Source organism: Pongo abelii, chromosome 10 (genome assembly GCF_028885655.2).
Source record: "Pongo abelii isolate AG06213 chromosome 10, NHGRI_mPonAbe1-v2.0_pri, whole genome shotgun sequence".
Classification (NCBI taxonomy): domain Eukaryota; kingdom Metazoa; phylum Chordata; class Mammalia; order Primates; family Hominidae; genus Pongo; species Pongo abelii.
Genome location: NC_071995.2, coordinates 613,349 through 638,070, shown reverse-complemented (window position 1 = coordinate 638,070; position 24,722 = coordinate 613,349). Strand labels below are relative to the sequence as shown.

The following is a 24,722-nucleotide window of genomic DNA, read 5'->3' as shown; positions in this document are numbered from 1 at the left end:
AAAAAAAATCTGAATTGTTTATTTAATAATTTTTGCCTTTCTCTTTTCTTTGTTCAACCCATCTTGAACTCTCAGTGTTAGGATGTTGGATCTTCTGATGTGATCCTTTAATTTTGTCTTTTGTATCTAATTTTTTATCTCTTTATCTTTTTGTTTTACTTTCTATGAGATTTTATAAACGTTTCTCTATCTTAAGTTGAATTTTTAATTTTTATATTTTTAATTTCATATTTTTAGTTTCCAAGAGTTCTCTTTTCTTTGATCTCCGAATATTCCTTTTTGAAATAGAATATGGCTGGGCAAGGTGGCTCATGCCTGTAATCCCAGCACTTTAGGAGGCTGAGGCAGGCAGATGGCTTGAGGCCAGGAGTTCTAGACAGGCCTGGGCAACATCTCTATTAATAATTTTTAAAAATAATAAACTAAAATAAGACAATTCTTATTTCATTGATGGAATAGCTTCTCTTTTTTCTCTGGAGATATTATTATTCTTTTCCTTTTTTGCACTTTTCTTCTGCTCCCTACATTCTCTCTCTCTCCTCTCTTATTTCTTTATTTTGGTCTCCATCTTTCATGTAGGCTTTCTGTGTATATTAAAGAGTGAGGCACCAAAAAGCTTACTGGAAGGAGAGCTAAGTTGTGAAGGACAGAGTGGACCTTTTCATTGTACCTTTTGAATCTTTTGAGTTCTGAACCATATTAATATAGAACCCATTTGAAAAACAAACCCCAAAACCCCTCATCTTCAAGGTTATGTGAAGCTTTATGTGCATGGGTAGGGCTCGTCCACTGGGGAGCTTCACTGCAGAAATGTAGAGTGGATATTTTAGCTTCTTTGTTGAGTGGACACCACTGCAGAAATGTAGGGTGGGTGTTAGCTTCTTTGCTGAGTGGACTGCAGATGTCAGTGTCTTAATGTTGTCTCTCTAGGTTATGTCATCTTTTTTATTTTTTATTTTTGTCTCGCTCTGTCTCGCTGGCTGGAGCGCAGTGGTACAATCATAGCTCACTGCAGCTTCGAACTCCTGGGCTCAAGCGATCCTCCAGCCTCAGCCTCCCAAATAGCTGGGACTACAGGCACAGGCGCTATTCCCAGCCCCAAGGTAGTCTTTTCTGATAGGAATCGTCTGGACTTCTGTCTGGGTATAGGTGTTGGGGGAGGGTATAAACCTAGCTGCCAGTTTTCGGGAACGAAAGTGGGAGGACAGCTGGGTATCCCTGTGTTCTGAGTGCCGATTTTCAGCAGGTGCCTCAACCCTCTCCCCATGACGCACAGCCGAGCCTGCCAGCCTCTAGAGCAGCACTTTGCAGACTGTCTATGGGGAAGGCACAGTTTTGAAACTCCCATTCTGTCAGGGACATGTACGTGGTGCTGCTGGGCGTGAGTAGGCCCCATCTCACACAGCACATGTCTCACTCCAGGAGTTCAGACATCCAAACTGGCCTGTATCCTTCAGCCAGAAGAACCCACTGATCACACACTGAGTGCTGAGGCAACGTCAAATTTCTGTGAAAATCCTAAACACATATTCTTGCTTCCTGTACTTATCTTATTGGAGCTAGTAACAGTTTGTGGACCTAAACCAGTTCCTGGACCACACCGCAAGAGCACTGCTCTGGAAAATAACAAACCTCTGGTCACTTGCCTTGGGGAGGATCTGTCAACAGGCTTTGAGGGGTTGGTGAAGGAGTCGGGAGGGTCGAACTGCTCTGTAAATAGACTGCCAGCCCATCCTCCATCTCAGGTCTGTACCTTGTTCCTACCTCCCTTGCACCTGTGTCTCCACATCCAGTGCCTTCCTGGATTCCTCGTATCCTGTTGGTTCCTTCCTGCAAGCATCAGGCTGTGGCTTTTTTTGCTATCGTTGTTGTTGGGACTGAGTCTCGCTCTATTGCCCAGGCTGGACAGCAATGGCGCCATCTCAGCTCACTGCAACCTCCACCTCCTAGGTTCAAGCGATTCTTGTGCCTCCGCTTCCCGAGTACCTGGGATTACAGGTGCCCACCACCACGCCCGGCTAATTTTTGTATTTTTAGTAGAGATGGGGTTTCACCATGTTGGCCAGGCTGGTCTCGAACTCCTGACCTCAAGTGATCTGCCCACCTCAGCCTCCCAAAGTGCTGGGATTACAGGCGTGAGCCACTGCACCCCGCCAGGCTGTGGCCTCTATTGCTTGGCCAAGACATTCATTTACTACTCCTTGTTCTACTTATTTCCTCTCCCAGTCTATTTTGTCCTCATAGCTTATACTTTAAAAAATCCCTTTACTATTGTTAAGATAGCAATACTCCCCAAATTGGTCTACAGATTTAACGCGGTTCCCATCAAAACCCCAGCACCCCAGCAGACTTTGCAGAGCTGATCCTAAAACTGTACGGAATTTCAAGGAACCCAGAATGGCTCAAATGATCTTGAAAAAGAAGACTGGAGGACTCACACGTCCCAACAGGAAAACTTACTACAAAGCTACAGTAATCAAGTCAGTGTGATGCTGGCGTAAGGACAGACATATACACCAATTCTATGATGATTCAGTGGGGAGAGAATGGTCTTTTTGGCGAGGCGCAGTGACTCATGCCTGTAGTCCCAGCACTTTGGGAGGCTGAGGCAGGCAGATCACTTGAGGTCAGGAGTTCGAAACCAGACTGGCCAAGATGGCAAAACCCCGTCTCTATTAAAAATACAAAAATTAGCCAGGTGTGGTGGTGCGTGCCTGTAGTCCCAGCTACTCAGGGGGTTGAGGCAGGAGGATCGCTTGAACCTGGGAGGCAGAAGTTGCAGTGAGCCAAGATCGCACCACTACACTCCAGCCTGGGTGACAGAGTGAGACTCCGTCTCAAAAAAAAAAGAAAAAGAATAGTCTTTTCAACAAATGGTGCTGGGACAACTGGATGTCCACATGGAAAAGAATGAAGTTGGACTCTTACCTCATACCATGTGCAAAAATTAATTCAAAACAGATCATAGACTTAAATGTAAAAGCTAAAATCTAAAATTTTTAGAAGAAAATATAAGTAAACCTTCATGCAGGAAAGCCTTAGATATGACACCAAAAGCACAGTAACAAAGGAAAAATAAATTGGGCTTCATGAATATTAAAAAACGTTGCGTTTCAAATGGCACCATCGAGGAAGTGAAAAGAGAATCCAGATAATGGGAGAAATATTTACAAATCATATATCTTATAAGGGACCTGTATACAGAATATATAAAGCACTCTTACAACTTTATAATAAAAAGACAAATAATCAAATTTTAGGGCGAATGAGCTGAATAAAACATTTTTCCAAAGAAAATATACAAATGGCCAATAAGCACATGAAAAGATGTTTAACATCATTAGCCAGCAAGAAAATACAAACTCAAAACCGCAAACAGGCCCGGTGTGGTGGCTCATGCCTGAAATCCTAGCACTTTGGGAGGAGGAAGCAGAAGGATTGCTTGAGCCCAGTAGTTCAAGACCAGCCTGGGCAACATAGTGAGATCTCATCTCTACAAAAAAATTAAAAATTAGCTGGGCATGGTGGCCGGCCATGTGCCTGTAGCTCTAACTAGTCAAGAGGTTGAGATGGGAGGATCACTTGAGCCCAGGAGGTCCAGGCTTCAGTGAGCCATGATTGCACCACTGCACTCCAGCCTGGGCAACAGAGTGAGACCCTGTCTCAAAAAATAAAGCAAAAGAAAACCCACAATGAGACAGCACTTCACACTCATTAGGAGACTGTTATTTTTAAAAAGCAGATAATAACAAGTATTGGTAAGGATGTGGAGACACCGGAATCTCCTACATTACTGGCCGGAATGCAAAATGGTGCAGCCACTTTGGCAAACAGTCTGGCAGTTCCTCAAAAAGCTAATCACAGAGATACTGTATGACCCAGCAATTAACTCCACTCCTAGGTATACACATTCACACAATGAACGAATGTGCATAGCAGCATTATTTATAATAGTAAAAAGGTGGAAACAACTCAAATTCCTATCAGCTGGGGAATGTATAAGCAAAATGGGTATCCAGTGAAATAGCTATTCAATGATAAAAAGAAATGAAGTACTGAAACATGCTACAGCATGAATGAACTTTGAAAATATTATGCTAAATGAACATCACAAAGGACCACAGCGTATGTGATCCCCCTGACAGGAACTATCCAAAATCGATACAGACAGAAAGTAGATTAGTAGTTGCCTAGGCTGGGGCTGGGGATAAGGAAGGGATGGGCACTGGGTTTCTTTTGGGGATGATGAAAATGTTCTAGAATCGATTGTGATGATGTTTGCACAACTCTGTAAATACTAAAAGCCACTGAACCGTACACTTTAAATAGGTGAATTGTGTGGTGTGTGAATTATGGCTCAGTCTGCAGCTCTCCAGTGTCATCCCCATTGAGTGTGGAAGCCTCCAGCGTACCTTATGCATGGGGCTCCTCAATCATCACCACATAGGACATTGCGTCTAAAGTGACACAGCTGTTCTTAATTGAATGGTTATTTAATTAAGGGATTGCTACTGGCTTCATTTGGGGATGTCAGTACCTTAAAATGGTGTTTATCAAGTCAGACAGATAAATAAACTGGGTCAGACTCTACTCTCTTATTCCCATGGAAATCATTTTATTTTATTTATTTATTTATTTATTTATTTATTTATTTATTTTGACACAGAGTCGCACTCTATCACTCAGGCTGATCTTGGCTCACCGCAACCTTGGCGTGATCTTGGTTCACTGCAACCTCCGCCTCCCGGGTTCAAGTGATTCTCCCACCTCAGCCTCCTGAGTAGCTGGGACTACAGGTGTGCATCACGCATGCCTGGCTTTTTTTGTATTTTAGTAGAGATGGGGTTTCACCATGTTGCCCAGGCTGGTCTCGAACTCGTGAGCTCAGGCATTCTGCCCACCTCGGCCTCCCAAAGTGCTAGGATTACAGGCCTAAGCCACTGCACCTGGCCCCCACCCATTTTGTAAAGCCTCTAGCTCCATTTCCCTCGTTATCTTGACCACATTTTCCCCTCATAGCCTTGACCACCTTCATTGCATGTCTCCCAGAAGGACCCAGCTGCAAGGACCTCCCAAGATCACTGAGAAATTCAGCCCCCAGGAATTGAAGCTTGGAGGTAGCCAAGACCCCCCAGTGGCTCAGGCGTTCGGAAGGAGTAAAGGAGTAAATGTGAATCTCAGTGCCAGTTTGCTTCTGGGCACATTCCTCAGACTCAGAAACCAGGCAGGGGAGGGCTGAGTATCGGGGCCCTGGCAGCTGGGCAGAAGGAGGCGGGCTGGGCCAGAGCTGCGCAAACCTTGGCATCAGAGGTATCCTGAGTGCACGGCTGCTCCTGTGCCCAGAGATGGGCAATGGGAACACTGGCACCATGGTGAATCAGTGGCGGCATCTCAGGGAGGAATGTGAGCCCCCCGGGCATGCTGGGGTGCAGGTCTGACCAAGCTGAGGAGGAGAGGCAGTAAGCCAAGCGCAGTGGTGGGGCTGGGAGGGCCTCCACACTTCCAGACTTGCTGGGACTGAGTGGTTCTAATCCCCCAACTCTACTGAGGCAAGTTAGTGTTCAAATCCCAATGAAGCCACGAACATGCGTGGCATCCTGATAAGTCTCTTAACCTCTCTGAGTTGTTTTCTCACCAGTAAATGGAGGGATAATACCCCCTTGTAGCATGTTGCAGAGATCATGTTGTGAAGTCTTACACAGCTCTGCTGCTCAATGGGTGATGGCTTGCGCTGTAGCTAGGACACTCACCCTTTTCTTGGGGGCTATGACCCCCCCAAATGTCTAAGATTTAGCTTTGTTATTCTCATTTCTTATCCACTGACAATTTAACTGGGGCAGGGTGAGGAATACTTTTTTTTTTTTTGAGATGAAGTCTCACTCTTGTCCCCCAGGCTGGAGTGCGATGGCACAGTCTCGGCTCACTGCAACCTCCGCCTCCTGGGTTCAAGAAATTCTCCTGCCTCAGCCCCCCGAGTAGCTGGAATTACAGGTGCCTGCCATCACACCTGGCTAGTTTTTTGGTATTTTTATTAGAGACGGGGTTTCTCCATGTTGGCCAAGCTGGTCTCGAACTCCTGACCTCAGGTGATCCACCCGCCTCGGCCTCCCAAAGTGCTGGGATTACAGGCATGATCCACCTCGCCCGGCCTGGAATACTTTCTAAATTTGTGCTTTATTTATTTCAATATTTCTCTCTTTTTCGGCTGGTACAAGAAATACATCCTTGTAACAAAAATACAAGCATTGTAGGCTGGGCGCGGTGGCTCACGCCTGTAATCCCAGTACTTTGGGAGGCCGAGGCGGGTGGATCACTTGAGCCCAGGAGTTCGAGACCAGCCTGGCCAACATGGTGAAACCCCATCTTTACCAAAAATATGAAAACTAGCCGGGTGTGGTGGTGCACATCTGTGGTCCCAGGTACCTGGGAAGCTGAGGTGGGAGGATCGCTAGAGCCCGGGAAGTTGGGGCTCCAGTGAGCCGTGATTGTGCCACTGAACTGCAGCCTGGGTGACAAAGAAAGACCCTGTCTCAAAAAAAAGTTAAAATTAAAATATTGTAGAAAATAATATTAAACAGGATTTAAAATTTTCCTTAATTCTATCAGCCAAAGATAATTGCTATTAACAGTTTGGTGTCTATTAGGTGGGACCTCAAATGACTCTAATTAGATTGAACTGATGACCACGTTTTAAATGTCTACCCCCCTTTCACATCATTTCTCACAGCCCAAGCTGAGTCATGGGTGAGCTCCTTCGAAAGTGGCCTGTGGCCAGGTCCACAGCACTCACGCCTTAGACATAGCCCTGATGGGCAAGCTCGGGCAGCCCTCTCCAGTCCTCTCTGGAATCCACTGCCAGTTTCCTCCCTCTGGGCAGAGGGAAGGCAAGGAGGAGGGTGGAGGTGGAACGGAGCCGTGGACACAGCTACCTGCTAAACGTAGATCCGCACTTACCCCCTCGGTGCCCGGGGGAAGTGAATGAAAACACCTGTGAAGCAGCCAAGTATGGAAACATCCTTGCACATACCAGAAACAGTGTGTTGGCAAAGTGCTGTCTGTACATATCTATACACAGACACACACGCATGAACACACATTATACATGATTGTGTGTGTGAGCAGTTCTTCCCTTTCCCACCCGTTAACAAGCTCATTTCCTTACAGGAAACTTATCTGCAGATGCTTGCATTTATATATGAGAGACCAAGCTTTCTCCGCAGGGGACCTCCTACCTACACAAATTAGCCCAGAGCTACAAAGAAAAATCCTACTAGTGATAATAAATGTTCCTTTAAACCAGAAGGGTCCAGCATTATACTAGAGGGCTTCAACAAGGCAAAGGCCTCTGGCCCCTCTGGCCTTTAATAGCCCAGCATTCCCCAAAAGCAACAATGCCCCAGACCCTCCACACCTTCAATGCAGAGTTGGCTGTACTGCAGAGGTGCAGCCTCCTGCGACACTTCTTGGTGTTCATTGTTAACGGTAACTCCCACTAATACATTCGCCTCTTCTTCAGCTTCTAAGATTCTATCTCCTCTGTGAAACGTTCTTGGCCAATGGCAAGAGAAGGGGAAATTTCACTTGGCTCTACTTTGCCTCAAGGCACAATGTCTTCAAGACTTCTTCAATTCATCGTATACAAGGAACAGCTCCTTGGTTTTATGTAACATGAATAATATGTGCTGCCCTTATTCTTTGATTTGTCTGACCTATTTTGACTTGTTTGCTCCTGATAATCTTTACGTCTGTCCATGTCAGACTATGTTCTCCTGTATCACCATGTTCTTAGTACAACCCTTAGTATCCTGGGTAAACAGTGAAAATCTCAAAAGCCCATCTGTAAGAAAACATATAATAAGAGCAACACTAAGATTTATTGAGTGCCGCACACTCTTATAAGTACTTTACACGCATTAACCCATGTACTGCTCATAGCAACCCTGACAGGAAGGTACCACTATCATTTTCATGCTACGCATGGGGAAACTGAGGCACAGAAAGGGGAACTGACTTGCACAAGGTCACACAGATGGTGGAACCAGACATCACCCAGAAACCCACAGCCTACAACTACCAACCATGTAGTGTTTCGCCTTCCATTTTTCCCCTTTGTATATGAAGGCATTTTGTTTTATTTCAGAAAACTGGGATCATAATTGTACTTAATAGGTGTGTTATTTGGTTTAGGGTATACATTTGTAATAGTTATGACATGACTTTTAATTTTAAAAAGTTTTTCATGTGACAGAAGCTTAACATTTTTATGTTTATTAATCTTTTCCACTGTGAATTCTGCCTTTTTTTTTTTTTTTTTTTTAGATGGGTCTCACGCTCATCGTCCAGGCTGGAGTGGGATGGTGCAATAATGGGTCACTGCAACCTCGACTTCCTGGGCTGAAGTGATCCTCCCACTTCAGCCTCCGGTAGCTGGGACTACAGGCACACGCCGCCACGCGTGGCTAATTTTTTGTATTTTTGGTAGAGACAGGATTTTGCCATGTTCCCTAGGCTGGTCTCCAACTCCTGGCCTCCAGGGATGCCCCTGCTTCAACCTCCCAAAGTGCTGGGATTATAGGTGTGAGCCACCGCACTCAGCTTGCCACTTTTTTATATTTGGAAAATTCTTCTCCATTGAGTCACTATCTTGTCTTTGGTTTTATTGTTTGTTTCTTTCTTTCTTTTTAAACTTTATTTTTTTTTAGAGTAGTTTTAGATTCATAGCAAAATTCACAGCAAAATTGGGAGGAAGGTACAGAGACTCCCCATATGCCTCCTGTCCCTACATATGCATGGCCACCACCATTATCAACATCCCCCAGCAGAGGGGTCCATTTGTTGCAGCTAATGACGCTGCATTAACACATCATTATCATGCAACATCTATCGTTTACATTAGAGTTTGCTCCTGCTGTTGTACGTTCTACAGTTTTGAACAAATGCATAATGACGTATTTCCACCATCATACTCTCAGAGTATTTTCATTTTGGTAGCTTCCAAGTTTTGGCAGTTATATACAAAGCTTCCGTAAACATCCATGTGCAGATTTTTGTGTGAACATAAGTTTTCAGTTCATTTGGGAAAATCCCAAGGAGCGTGGTTGCTGGATCGTATGGAAAAGTATGTTGAATTTTGAAAGAAATTGCCAAACTGTGTTCCAAAGCGGCTGTACCAGTTTGCATTCCCACCAGCAATGAACAAGGATGTTGTTCCACAGCCTTGTCAGCATTTGGTATTGTCAGTGTTCTGGATTTTGGCTATCCTCATCTAATTGTTGTTTTAATATGCACTTTCCTGATGACATATCATGTGGACATCTTTTTATATACTTACTTGCCATTTTATGTCTTCATTGGTGAGGTGTCTGTGAAGAGGTCTTTGGCCCATTTTATCAAATCAGGTTCATATTCTGATTGTTGAATTTTAAAAGTTTAAGAATTTACATATTTTAGATAACTGTCCTTTATCAGAAGTTGTTTTTTGTTTTTTTTGTTGTTGTTGTTGTTTGTTTTTTTCTCCCTGAGATGGAGTTTAACTCTTGTTGCCCAGGCTGGAGTGCAATGGCATGATCTTGGCTCACCGCAACCTCCGCCTCCCGGGTTCAAGCCATTCTCCTGCCTCAGCCTCCCGAGTAGCTGGGATTACAGGCATGCGCCAACACGCCCGGCTAATTTTGTATTTTTAGTTGGTCTCGAACTTCCAACCTCAGGTGATCCACCCGCCTTGTCCTCCCAAAGTGCTGGGATTACAGTCGTGAGCCACCACGCCTGGCCAGTATTTTTTGCAAATATTTATTTCCAGTCTGTGGCTTATCTTCTGATTCTCTTCACATTGTCTTTTGCAGAGCAGAGGCTTTTAATTTAATAAAGTCCAGTTTGTCAATTATTTCTTTCATGAATTTTGCATTTAGTGTTGTATATAAAAAGTCATATTGTTATGACATAACAATAACCTAGGATGGAAATCCTATGTCATCCTCTCCTATGTTACATTACATCATCTAGATTTTCTCCTATGTTACTGTCCAGGAGTAGGTCTGTGTCTAGATTCTTTTTTTTTTTCTTTTTGCATGTGAACGTCCAGTTATTCCAGCACAATTAGTTGAAAAGAGTATCTTTGCTACATTATCTGTGCTCCTTTGTCGAAGATCAGTTGACTCTATTTATGTGGGTCTATTTCTGGACTCTATATTCTGTTCCATTGATCTACTTGTCTCGCCTTTTGATAATATCACACTGTATTGATTACTGTAGCTTTGTATTAAATAAGTCTTGAAGTCGGGTGGTGTCAGTCCTCTGACTTTATTTTTTTCCTTTAATATTGAGTTGGCTATTCTGCATCTTTTGCCTCTCTATGTAAACTTTAGAATTGGTTTGTTGATATCTACAAAATAACTTGCTGGGATTTTGATTGGGATTGCATTGAATCTACAGATCAAGTTAGGAAGAACCGATGTCTTGACAATATTGAGTCTTTCTATTCATGAACATGGAATATCTCCCTATTTATTCAGTTGTTTTCTTTCTTTCTTTTTCTTCCTTTTGTTTTGTTTTTATTTTTTTAAAAAAATTGAGATGGGATCTTGCTATGTTGCCCAGGGTGGTCGTGAACTCCCAGACTCAAGTGATTCACCCACCTTGGCCTCCCAAAGTGTTGGAATTACTGTCATGAGCCACAGCACCCGGCTCAGTTCTTTGGTTTCTTTCATCAGAGTTTTGTAGTTTTCCTCATAGAGATCTTGTAAATGTTTTGTTAGATTTATATGTAAGTAGTTCATTTTTATTGATACATAATATCTGTACATATTTATGGAGTACATGAGTAGTTGATTTTTTGAGGACTAATGTAATGGCATTGTGTATTTAATTTCAGATTCCACTTATTCATTGATGATATATGGGAAAACAATGGACTTTTGTATATTAACCTTGTATCCTGCAACCTTGTAATAATTGCTTATTAGTTCCAGGGATTTTCTTTATTATTTTAGATTTTCTTTATTATTTTCGATTTTCTACATACACAATCTTGTCATCTGTGAACAAAGACAGTTTTGTTTCTTTCTTCCCAATCTGTATACATTTTTTTCTCATCTTATTGCATTAGCCTGGAGTTCCAGTACGATGTTGAAAGGCAGTGGTGAGAGGGGATGTCTTGCCTTGTTCCCTGTCTTCGTGGAAAAGCTCTTAGTTTTTCACCATTAAGTGTGATGTTAGCCACAGGTTTTTTGTAGACATTCTTTATCAAGTTGAGGAAGTTTCCCTCTATCGTTTCTTTTTTACTTTTATTTAAGCTATTGTAATTTATTTGATAAATAATTTGCCCCCTTCCCTGATAAGTTTGTGATGCTGCTGCTGTTGCTGCTGCTGCTGCTGCTTCTTCGTCTTTTCTTTCTTCCTCTTATTCTTCCACTTCCTCCTCCTCTTCCTCCTTCTCCTCATCCTCTTCCTCCTCCTCCTTCTGCTCCTCCTCCTCCTTTTTGAGACAGGGTCTCACTCTGTCATCCAGGCTGGAGGCAGTGGCACACTCACGGTTCACTGCAGCCTCAACCTCCTGGGCTCAAGCGCTCCTCCCACCTCAGCCTCTTGAGTAGCTGGAACTACAGGCCTGCACCACCACGCCTGGCTAATTTTATTTTTTGTAGAGATAGGGTTTTGCCCTGTTGCCCAGGCTAGTCTCAAACTCCTGGGCTTAAGTGATCCTCTACCTCAGCGTCCCACAGTGCTGGGAAGCTGTGATGAAGATGGGAGCTTCATCTACTGATATCCTTGTAACTCACAAATTTCTGATGAAGCTGGGAGCTTCATCACAGGCATGAGCCACTGCGCCCTGCCTGTGATGCTTCTCTAACACTCACTAGGTTTTAAGATCTGTTTCAAAGTTGACTGAGTAGTAAATGTTGACGTATTGCAGGGAAATTCTTGCCTTCTTATTCTTTTCTTCCCCTAAGAGTTCTTAGTAATTGTGCCTTAATATTTTACCAAATGAACAATGTAGTCATTACACCAAATTAGTATTGCAGTGAACCTAATAAATTGAGAATGGTTCCTATATTTAACATAGATTTCTGGATTTTTTTCAATTAAAAAAGTCTTCTTTCCTACTATATTCATAACATATGTATCCACTCTACTTTTGTCTATTCGTTTTTTTCCCATTTTTTTCTTGATTGCATTTTTAGGGAAAGGATTTATTTTACTTTTCTTTAAAAAAATCCATTCCATAGTTTCATTTACTCAATCTACTGATATCCTTGTAACTCACAAATTTCTGTAATTATCTTAATTTTGTTCTTCCTTGCTGTTTTCCTAAGGTGTGTTTTATTGTCTTTTCATAACTTTTCTGAGATGAATTTCAGTTGGCTTATTTTCACTAATTGTTATAATGACAGTATTTATCCCTGAACAGAGCTTGGACTTGGACTACATTCCTTAGTATGTTCTGGTTCTTACAACTAACCAAATAATCTGTAATTGAATTTTTTTTAATTTTGAGATGGAGTTTTTCTCTTGGTGCCCAGGCTGGAGGGCAATGGCACAATCTCGGCTCACTGCAACCTCCACCTCCTGGGTTCAAGCAATTCTCCTGCCTCAGCCTCCCAAGTAGCTGGGATTACAGGCACCTGCCACCATGCCCAGCTAATTTTGTGTTTTCAGTAGAGACAGGGTTTCACCATGTTGGCCAGGCTGGTCTTGAACTCCTAACCTCAAGTGATCCGCCAGGCTTGACTTCCCAAAGTGCTGGGGTTACAGGAGTGAGCCACCGCGCCTGGCCAGAGAAGCTAGTTATTCTGTTTCTTCATAATCTGTGTCTAATATCTTTCTCCATTTGTTCAACACCTTTTTGTTGGATATTCACAAGAATGTACCATGATGGGTCCACTCTGAATCCCTCCGGCAATGATAACTCCCTCCGGCAATGATAACTCCCTCATGTTATCTAGCAGACACCAAACTATTTTATATGTAGTGTGCCCTACTGTTGTCACAGCAACCCAGTGAGGTAGGGACTATCATTTACCCCATTTTGCACTTGGGGACACTATGGCTCAGGCAACTTAACTTGTCTAAGGTCACCTAGCTAGCAGGTAGTAAAGCCAGACTTGACCCCATTCTGGCTTCAAAGTTCCTATTTTTCATCTGTCACAGATTAATGGTAAGTTCACCGAGAATGCAAACAAGATATGCGTTTGGCTACAGCCTAGCGGCTGGGGCTCCAGGCCTTCAGGCTAAAGGAACAGTTGGAAGGATGAGCAGAGCAGAAGGGGCAATGGGGTGACCCGGGAAAAATGCCTGGGGGCCTCTGTTTGCTCCAAATTGACTAGTTAAGTCACACCATACCTGCCGTCGGCCACGTCACTCTTTCAGAAGGCTTTCCTGTTCCAATGAGGCCCAGAACCTGAGAAATATCTCTGAAGAAACACCCTTGGCCCTCGCAGCCAGCTCCCACAAAGCCTGGCAGCACCCGCATCCCAGCTGCACGATAAGATAAGATGTGCCCAAGGGACCTGGGGAGAGAAGCCAGACTGGTGACACCGCACTGCTCCCTCCGTGACATCTGTTCACAGCAGACACTGTCCCTCCAGGGACTCGGAGCTCAGCCAAAAGGCCCCTGCTTTTAAGACCAGATCTATGGAACTCCGCTAGCACTGCCCATAAGACCAGCTCTATGGAACTCCGCTAGCACTGCCCATCCAGAGAGCTTCTGCAATCAGAGTTGCCCCCAACCCTCTGACCAACGTAGTAGATGAGTCAGCACTCAGTCCTGGGCAGCAGGTCTTACTAGTCATGACTAGCAGAAAGGACCTTGCATCAGGAGAGCACACAGCCCCAGGTTATTGACGTGTGTGCAGCTGGGCATGAGTGACAGGGCTATTTCTGCCCAGCTAAGTGCTGTCAGCAAGCAGGAGGTGAGGGGAGATGCTGCCGGGAATTGTAAGATGTAGGCATGGCACCCGCTGCTTGAACCCTGCTAAGGACTGGGGCCCCAACACCCTGCAGTACCTAAACTGCCCTGATGGTTGGTTCACACAAACCACATGACGGTGAGAGGCCCTCACAGCACTGAATCCAGAAATAGGAGCCCGAGAACCTAGGGAATGTCATACCATTTTGAAAAGAGGCACCACTCTCCCTGAACTTCTTTTCTCTGCCACCTCCCTATAACCTTGATAGTAAGTGCTAGTGTCCTGGGTTCTGATCAGCTGTAAGCATCAGCCTCCCTATAACCTTGATAGTAAGTGCTAGTGTCCTGGGTTCTGATCAGCTGTAAGCATCAGCCTCCCTATAACCTTGATAGTAAGTGCTAGTGTCCTGGGTTCTGATCAGCTGTAAGCATCAGCCACAAAGGACTATGCCCTTGACAGGCTTCCAAGTGCCCTGGGTAGTGACTGGGCAGACTGCTGTAATCCCACCAGGCAACTGCGTCTGTGCAGGTTACCAAAGGTGCCCCTTTTACACAAGAGCCGCGTTCCTGGAAAGTTGTTCATCAACTGAGTGCCACTGGGGCTGCAACGCTGAGGGTGCGTTTTTAGACTATGAAGGCACAAAGTTGCCACCCAGCCAGAGGCACAGGGTGTCGTCCTCCACCCCTCCCTTTCCCCACCCTCAGCATCCAATCGCTCACCCAGTCCTGCCAGTTCTGTTTCCTCACCCTCTCTTGGGGCAGTCCCATTTCTATACCCACTGCCAATGCTATGCTGCAGACCTCCAGCAGGGCTCCCCGCGCATGGCTCTCCGCTCCAGCCCATCCTTTGAGCCGCTTCCATCATGTTCCATCATGTTCCTCCACATTGGGAGGCTGAGGCAGGAGGACCACTTGTTTGAGACCAGGAGTTGCAGACCAGCCTGTGCAATATAGCGAGACACCGTCTCTACAAAAAATGACGAAAATAAAAAATAAAATGCTGCTCTAAGGATGCCACTAGCTGAGGATAACCTTCCTACTGCTCCCTGCTGCCCTCAGGACAAAGCCTAAGTGCCTCATCAGCCCCTCCCTGATCCGCTGCCCCACACCTCTGCCTTCCACCCATACCCTAGGACCCCTTGGGTCCTGACAGGGAGCTCCCCTCTCTGAGACGGCCGCCACAGCAGCCCATCCGCCTCACCCCACGGAGGAAAACTGAGTCCAGGAGACAATCCTTCCCTAAATTTACCATCTGTTTCCCCCCTTCCAGAAGTTTCTTGAGAGCAGGAGCCGTATGGATTTGTCTCTGTATGCCCGGCCCGAGACATCAGCGCCTAGGACTCAGGAGGCATATACTCAGCACGTGCTTGTAGAAGAAAGAAAGAAACAGGGAAGGTGTTTTTTGCTATTTATCGCATATTTAATTTCATCATTATTATATTTTTCCTGATTATAGCAGGATGATGTCTTAGTTGTGAGAAATTAGAATTGGAAGTGTTACAGCTCTTTCAGAATTTGTCTCGCAGGTTTCCTGGTTTTTACTGAAACCAAACTCCCATGAGAAAACAACCTACAATTGGGAAAATACATAACTTAGAAAGAAAGGGAAAGTCCTTAGTGTGATATAAATTCCTCCCATATCTGCTTCCTATGCTTATGCTAATGCATAGAAATATAAGGTAGATCCTCTGACTATTTTGTTTCATTTTTACCAATATAGAATCATATCATGTTCTTACTGACTTGCTCCCCACTAAATACATTTTAGATATCTTCTGTATCTATACATAGGGATCTACCTCATTCTTTCTGTTTTGTTTCATTTTGTCCATTGTTTTTTACTGATTGAACAAGAACACCTCTCTCTTTTCAAAGACATATGTAGTATTTAATTGTGTGGTTGTAGGCCAGTTTATTTAGCCCACACACCATTGATTACAATTTGGCTCATTCTCAGTTTTTGAAATTATCCATAATGATGCATTGAATAGCTTGTCTTTTTGAGCTTTGGGGAGCATTTTCTGTGGGAGACTTATTCTGTGGGAGACTCCTAGGAGTGGACTTACTAGGTAAGACTATTTTAAATTTTAATAGATAATTGTCAGATTGTCCTCCAAAAAAATGATTGTAACAATTCTGGTACATTTGGTAGTAATTTACATTTCTACCAAGGATGTGAAGGTGCTTGCTTAGCCATGTCTTCACCAACACTGAGTATTATCAGTCTCTTATATCTTCACCAATCATGTAGGCTATCATATCTATTAGACACATTTGTGATGTTTCTTCAGGGGCTTGCTTGTTTGTACTCAATTTTTCTGTTGGCTCATTTTTAAGGCCTCCACAGACCTCAGGATAATCAGTCCTTTGTGCTCCATGCAGCAGTGTTCCCCCCGTTTTTCTTTGTCTCCTGATTTTGTGTGGTGTGTGGTGGTCGAGGAAGTGGCTGGAGCACACACTCTGAAGGCAGGCTACCTGGTTTTGTCTGTAACTTACTAGCTGAATGACCATAGTTTAGTTACTTAACCTCAGAGTCCCTCAGATAAGGACAGTACTTATCCCATATAAAGGTTTTCCTCATTCTAAGGTTAAAAAGAGATTCACAAAGGGGCCTATTTGCAAGATGGCTCCTCCTCCCTTCCCTCTCTTCCGTCCCTTCCCTCCCTTCCGTCCCTTCCCTCCCTTCCGTCCCTTCCCTCCCTTCCGTCCCTTCCCTCCCTTCCGTCCCTTCCCTTCCTTCCGCCATTTTGCTGTCTTGTAAATTGATTTGGCTTTTCACATAGTGGGAATTTTTTCCAAGGGGAAACCTATCTGTGTTTACATAGTGGAAGGGTGACACACTGGTCTGGGGACTATGTTGGCTGTCGTTTCATGTCTAAAGTGTAGGCCTGCGTAGGTCGTCCCCTCCCTTCGTGGATAAAACAACTGCTAGTTGTCAGTAAGTGCCAGCCTCACACTACGGCTCCTACCCTGAAGGAGTTCACCGTCCAGTGAGAGAAGGGATAGTGATCCGGTGGGAGGTGTCACCAAGGCCCTGTGGTGGAAATAACCAGCCTAATGGAAGGAAGAGCTTCCTAGGTGGATGGCGAGGAAGGGCCCAGAGGGCATTTCAAACACGGGGGATGGTGTGTTCAACCTGCTCTACAAATCCTGGTGACCTGCCTGTGATGCGTGGGGTCCCTGGCCACCCCCCGTACCCAACCCACACAGAGGCCCCGGGGCAGGGAAGAATGGCTCAGCACTGAACAGGGTGAGATGGAGAGTGGTCAGAGGCCAGACCACAAGCATCAGACCAAGACTAGGAAAGCCCAGCTCCCCTCCCAGCTCTAGAACTTCACTGGTCAGAGAGCCTGAAGAGCTCTAAGAAAGGGACTTCATTCCTCCGGGGCTCCCTTTGCAAATGCAGCCTCAGCTTCTGTCCTTAGGCAGCTGTGCAAATTCTGTAAGATGGCGCATGTGCAGACGTTCTGTCCTGCACAATAAAAGTGGACACCTTTGGAGCACTTCCTGCCGCCGCTTAATCAGGAGTTGCTCCCGCCATGGGGGCTGTGCTGTGGGTTCAGCCTGTCTGCATTCCCAGGGGTTCCTGGGCCTGCTTCCTGTGGAGGGGCAGCTTCACCCTGGATCCAGACCTCCCTGTTTGCAGCCCGTCCTGGTGAGCTGACTCGTGCCTCCTGGTCCCCTAGTCTTTTTGTTGACCCAGATCAGGACTCTAGTCCAATAGTATTGAACCCTGGCAGAGATGCTGCACAGGAAGGGCTGCGCCTCCTCCCACAGGTGTTTAGTAGCAAGAAGAGAAAACTGAGCTTGGGGAGCCTACGCTTTCCCTTTGGCCTTGTTTATCCCAGATGTTGGTATGAACCCCTCTTGGCACGGGCAGGGGTTCTGCCATCGGCTCACACTTAGGGTTAAAGGCCTGCAGAGGGGACAGTGAGCTCTTCCATCCAAACTTCAACTGCATTCCACAACACCAGAGCCCAGTGAATGGCGTCCCCCGTGGGCGGCAGTGATTCTCATGCGAGCAGGGCCTCAAAGGTGAAGGTCACTGCAGAGGGATCCCCACACCTGGGTCCCTACGATCCAGTCAGAGGCACAGAAAGGCACCTGGCTGTTGGGGAAAGGACCCTGTTGGGAGTCACAGAAGCCTTTGTCCCAATTTCAACACTGCCCAGTTCTGTTGCCTTGGAGAGGTCCCTTGCCCTGATGGTTCTGTGTCCTGATTTATAAGACAGGATGGTTGGACATAGGGCTGAAACGCATGCCCTGTGGGCGGATGGGAGCTTATGCACTTTGAGGTTGGATGCCTGTGAGTGGGTGTGCGCTGCCCAGGGAGAAGCAGCTCCCACCCCTTCCACCAGTGAAGGCGTTGGCGTTTGCATTTTGCGCTGCTCCCTGGTCCTGGCTTTTGAGAGAAGAGCCAGCAGCCTCTGGCCTTGTTGACACCAACATCTGAGAGCGGCAGGCCACCAGAGGGAAGGGCTAAAGACAGAGCCAGATCTGGCCGGGCCATCTCACCTTCTGGAGGCCGACCTTGACCCAGGATGGAAATAATGAAGCAGCCGCTGGCTTTCCCAAGGCCTGTGATCCTCCTGGTAACCAGAAATCCCAAATTCTTATCCCCTGCTCTTCCAGGTAGGCTGGGCTAGCTTCCCAGGGCCTGCTCAGGAGGGCCTTGTGCTGAGAAGGGTCCTGTATTTGGTCTAATTCTCTGCTTTTGCCATCTTGAAATTCTGAATCTTTTTTTTTTTCCTGTTTTAAACTCCATTCCTGAGGCTCACTCTTAATCAATTTGAACAAGGGGCCCCATATGTTCATTTTTACTGGGCCATGCAAATTACTGTGGGTTACATTAATGCTCACCTGGAAACCTTTTACCAGTCTCCTCTATTAGAGTTCTGGTTCCCAACGCAGAGCTCCTGTGATTACCAGAAGAACACTGAAGGAGTCTTCTTGTCTGTCTGGAGCCAGCTGAGACGGCCCTGAGATCCACAGAGCCTCCTCCACGCCCTTGGATGGAGGCGCTCCTGCTCTTCCACCCTTTGTAGCTCTCACTTGGCACCCATTCCCGTAATTAATCACAAACTCCGTGTGAGCTATTCCTCTCTGAGCCATGCCCTCTGTACTCTGAGTTGCCCCAAATAGACAGATGCTCAATAAATATTTGCTGATTGGCTGGAAAGCAAACAGAGCTATCATCTCAGCACAGAGTTCAGGACATTGCACACAGTGGGTGCTTAATCAATGCTGCTGACTCATCCGCAGAGCAGGCCAGGGTGCAACACAGTGTGGCCGTGCCTGTGCTCAGCCCAGGCTTCACATCTCCAACCATTCCCTTCCTCCAACCATTGCCTGCCTGATGAGGATGGAACGGACACTGAAATCCTGGGTGACGCTGTGGAATCATGGGGCTTCCTGGTGTGGGACTGCCCCCGGCGAACGTACTCTTTCCCTTCGGCCTTGTTTATTCCAGAAGTTGCTATGGACCCCTCTTGGCATGGGCAGTTCTACCATCCGCTCACACTAAGGTTAAAAGCTTGCAGCAGGGAAGCCCAGAGCCCCAGAGCCCAGAACAAACACCACCAGAGCCCAGTGAATGGCGGGGAGAGAACCGCTAGCGGCAGTGGTTCGTGTGAGCGGGCTCCTGCAGGTGAAGGTCACTGCATTTCGCTAAGGAAATGTAGCCTTAGCGAAAAGAAGGATTTGCTTTTATTTATGTGTTTATTGAGATGGAGTCTCGCTGTCCCCCAGGCTGGAGTGCAGTGGCATGATCTCAGCTCACTTCAACCTCTGCCTCCCCGGTTCAAGTGATTCTCCTGCCTCAGCCTCCCAAGTAGGTAGGACTACAGGGGCCCGCCACCACGCCCAGCTAATTTTCTTTTATTTTTAGTAGAGACGGGGTTTCACCATATTGGCCAGGCTGGTCTCAAACTCCTGATCCACCCGCCTCCACCTCCCAAAGTGCTGGGAATACAGGTGTGAGCGCGCCCCTGGCCTGCTTTTATTTTTAATTAAATTTTTGTTTTCGTTTTTGTTTTGAGAGACATCTCACTCCATCCCCCAGTCTGGAGTGCAGTGGCACAATCTCGGCTCATTGCAACCTCTGCCTCCCGGGTTCAAATGATTCTCCTGCCTCAGCCTCCTGAGTAGCTGGGATTACAGGCACACGCCACCACACCCGGCTAAATTTTGTATTTTTAGTAGATATGGGGTTTCACCATGTTGGCCAGGCTGATCTCAAACTCCTCATCTCAGATGATCCACCTGAGCCCAAAGCGCTGGGATTACAGGCGGGTGCCACCACGCTTGGCTAATTTTTTTATTTTTAGTAGAGACGGGGTTTCACTATGCTGGCCAGACTGGTCTCAAACTCCTGACCTCAGGTGATCAGCCCACCTCAGCCTCCCATAGTGCTGGGATTACAGGCGTGAGCCACCGTGTCCAGCCAAAAAAAGTTTTTTATGGAGACAGGGTCTCGCTATGTTTCCCAGGCTGGTCTGGAACTTCTGGGCTCAAGTGATTTGCCCACCTCAGCCTCCCTGGTGCTGGGATTAGAGGTGTGAGCCACCGCACCTGGCCAGGAAACGATTCTCTCCCCATCCCTGTAGTTCCAAAATGTCCTTGGAGAAAATTATAAGAACCATTTACATTTGCAAAGAACTTTACAGTTTGTAAACCACTTTCATAAACATGATTCTCAAACTGTCCTGTAAGTCAAGACAAATACTTAAGTACTAATTATCTGGTTGTTGCTTTAACATTTTGGGATTTTTTTTTACTCCAAATGTTCATTGAAGAAAAATTAGAAAATACAGATAAAGCAAAAAAAGAAAATAATATCTGATATCCTATTGCCTCAAGATGATGCTTAATATTTTAGTCTGCATCCTATCAGATTGATCTAAGTATATAAATATAGATCTTTAAAAATAGGTTAATACTATCACTGTATTCTTACGATCTGTAATCTTACGATCCCCATTTTTAGTAGGTGACTGAGAGAGCTCCCAAGCCATGCAGCTATGAAGGGGCAGGGCCAGGTCTCGACTCCATTGTCCTGGCTCTAAGTTTCCACGTCCCCAAGCCAGGTTGCCACTCACACTTCGAGGCTTTGCAGGGGTTGACCGCCTCCATTTCATGGCTGTGGAAATAGAGCCCCAGCAAAAAAGAAGGGTTTGCTTTGATTGGGCTCAGGGTTGGAGACCCCCAAGGTGTCCTGGTATCCCACAATTCAGCATGGGCGAGGCTGGGCCAAGCTGGACCTGGCTGCTCAGGAGTCCCCACCTCTGCCAAATTGGACTTTGCCTTGCAGTGAACAGTCACAGCGATGACAGGGGTCAGCTGTCAGGCGGGAGGCCCAGAGGCAGCAGGTGCCAGGTGGCAGGCTCGGGCTGTGAAGGACTGACCCCAGAGAACAACTGGATATCTGTTTGGTGGCCTTGGAGGTCTCTCGCTCGTTGGTATTTTTAGAAAGAGGGTGAGGGCACAGCAGGGACCTGACACTTGCCTGGCTGCCCTGGGGCATCGCCCTGAGCTGTGGAAAGGGCGCTTCTAGCCTGAATCTGGGCCAACGCTAAGGGCAGGCCTAGCATGCCTGCCTGCCTGCATCCATTCATTCATTCACTCCCGAGCACACACTCCCAGCCAAATTCTGTGTTAGGCACTGAGGAAAGGTTTCCCCAGGGCTCTGGCCTAAGAGCTGCGGGAGGAGGAACACAGTGGTGAGGACAGACCCGGGTTCAAATCTTGCCTCTGATCTCCTAGCCGTGTGACTTTGGGCAAGTTCCGTCCTCTCTGGAGCCTGTTTCCCCTCACAGGGCCTCTGTGAGAAGTGAAGGGGGATGCACAGGGAGGCTGGCCGCACATGGGGTCAGTGCAGGGAGCCAGGGAGAGGCTGTAGATTGGAATCCCTCCAGGGCTGGGCTGTTTGCGTGTTCAGCGTCCACGGAGAATCTGGTTCTCAGGACACCTTGGGGCTGAGTTAGACATCGCCTGGGACTTACATTGACTTTTGCTGAGGGTTTTGCTGAGTTTGGCAGCAGCTCACCTATTTCACCAGATACCAGCTTCTCACCACGAGAAGGAGGGGGTGCCTCCTCTTTCTACAGATGAGTGAGCTGGGAAGCACCGAAGCTGCGTGAGTTGGACGGTCAGCAGCAGGATCGGATCCCTGCACCCGCTTGCCGGCCCTCCCCCGCTTACCTTCTCCCCAGACCAGACCCTGGCCCACTTCACAGAGCTGCTGCTCAGGTGCAGGTGTCGGGGCTGGGAGAATGTGTGACTGGCCACGTTTCGAATCCTGAGGGAGGACAGGGGAGCCCCGGTATGAGGAACCAGGCTGGACCTGCTTTGCTGGGAGGGAAAAGGCATGAGTCCTAGGGCCAGGGCAATCCAGGCAGGCTGGTTCCAGGCCCAGGCCTCCTTGGATTGGCTGAAGCTGGCAGGCGCAGCTGATTCAGGCTGGCCCACCAATTAGGAGGGGCTTTGATCCCCGGACTCAGTGCTCAGGGCCTTCTCTATCTTGACCTCCTGGGCCCCCTGAGCTCCCTCCGGATAGTGCACCAGTATCCCTGCCTTGTCTGTAGCCTGTCTCATTTATGGGTCTATGGCCAGGACCCAGGATACTGCTGAGCTCAGGGACAATAGACACACACACGCACACAGAGACAGACACACAGACACACGTACACACACAGAGACACAAGCACACACACACACAGAGGCACAGAGACACGCACACACAGACACAGACACACAAGGACACATACACAAGACATGCACACACACATTCACACAGACACATGCACAGAGACATGGACACACACACACAAACACACATGAATACACAGACACACAGGCACACACACACAGACACAGACACACACACAGACACACAGACACTCATGCACACAGAGACACACATGCATACACACAGACACACAGACACAGACACACACACAGAAAACACATTGTGGCTGCCGTGGCATATGGAGTGGAGTCAGCAGTGCAGTCGAGGTGTTTGTGTACTACAGCCATTGGCGGGCACCCCCAGAAGGTGCCACAGAAGAGGTTCATGGAGTTCACCTCGCCCTGGTCCTGCCTTTGAAGTCTCTTCTGAATGAATACAGTGAATGACAAATGGATCTTTTTTTTTTTTTTTTTTTTTGAGACAGGGTCTCTCTCTGTCATGCAGGCTGGAGTGCAGTGGCGTGATCTTGTCTCCCTGCAAACTTTGCCTCCCAGGTTCAAGTGATTCTCCTGCCTCAGCCTCCCGAATAGCTGGAATTATAGGCATGCACCACCACATCTGGCTAATTTTTGTATTCTTAGTAGAGATGGGGTTTCACCATTTTGCCCAGGCTCGTCTCAAATTCCTGACCTCAAGTGATCCACCCGCCTCGGCCTCCCAAAGTGCTGGGATTACTGGTGTGAGCCACCATGCACTGCTGACAAATGCATCATTCATTCACTCCTTCATTCATTCAGCACTCCAGGCAAGGCGCGCCCCCTTGTTCCCATGAAGCTTTTCCACTGGGGAGGGACGGATAAGCTCTCTAACTCCTGGCTTCCCCCATTATACACTTATTCTCTGCTAAGCTTTGTCAGTTTAGGGGATTAGGAGAATAGGATGTAAACCGAAACGTGACTGAGGCAGATCTCCATTGAGGAGAGATTTATTTTGCCAAGGTTGAGGGTGAACTCAGAGAAAAGAAACACCATGGGATCTGTCACCTATGCTTTTTCCAAAGAGAATTTTGGGAATTTCAATATTTAAAGGGAAAGAGCAAAGCAAGAGGGGAAGATTTTTTAAAAGGAGGTTGGGTAGGCAGTGAGGCTAGGGGTCACATTCTTGTGAGGCTCTGATAGTGCTCGATGAATCTACATTTTACATGCGACAAGAGGGAGTCGGGGGCAGATCAATTATGTATTTGTCCTGGGCTCAGTGAATCCGCATTTTATGTAAGGTAAAGTAAGCATGTGAAATGACTGCTGTTTGGGAACACAAGGAAGGCAGTTGTTTGTTTGTTTTGTTTTGTTTTGTGTGACTCCATGTCCAAGCTTAACTTTCTCTTCGGCATGGTGAATTTGGGAGTCCCAAGATTCTAGTTTTCTTTCGCAGGGGCTTAGGGAAGGCAGGGATCTTCGTTGTATCCTAGATGCCTAGCTCATGCAAGGAGCTGGAAACAGGTTTGTTGAACTGAACTCAATAGGAATCTTGGCAGGCTGTCTGCAGGGCTGGGTGGGGTGGGAAATTTACCACCTTCCCTTTTTCCCATCTCACTGTCAGATCTGATCTACTTCATGAGGTCTCACCTGGACGATAGCCAGAGACTGTAGGCTCAACTCCCATTGCTTCTTATTCTAATTGCCTTAAATCCCAAGGAAATAACTCTTACCTTTTGGAAATGTATAATCTAGTGGGAACATACAAAACTCATATACACCCTTATGTGGAATGTTGATATTTTGCTTCATGATTAATTGTTCTGAAAGTCCTTTCCACTTACCCGTGTTTAGGTTTCCTGTCTGGATTTAGGCTCCACCACAAAATCTAAGGTTCAGCAAAAACGAGAGGCTCTAAGTGCTTCTGAGTGAAGACATGAAAAGGATCTGGGAATAAAAGCACTAGACCCTTACAGACTCACGAGGAGCACTGGGCTGGGAAGACAGGAGCTGCTGGGGCCTCTGGCTGCTGGTTCAAGAGATGGTTTCGATCCATTCACTCCTCTCTGGAATGATCTAGATATGCTACCTATAAATATTTTAGACTGGTCCTCATAGTTGAGGGACTTACACAGCCTATGCTTCCAGGGCTGTAGTA

The 24,722-nt window shown here is 46.6% G+C and overlaps 1 protein-coding gene and 1 non-coding gene across 3 annotated transcripts in view; both read left to right on the top strand.

Moving 5' to 3' along the window:
- NINJ2 (ninjurin 2) overlaps positions 1-24,722 on the top strand; it is a 92,923-nt gene that overhangs the window by 53,871 nt on the left and 14,330 nt on the right. The gene's annotated exons all lie outside the window — the stretch shown is intronic.
- On the top strand, positions 15,396-15,455 carry LOC112135953 (U7 small nuclear RNA). Its single transcript, XR_002917172.1, has one exon. It is a non-coding gene; the product is annotated as a U7 small nuclear RNA (small nuclear RNA).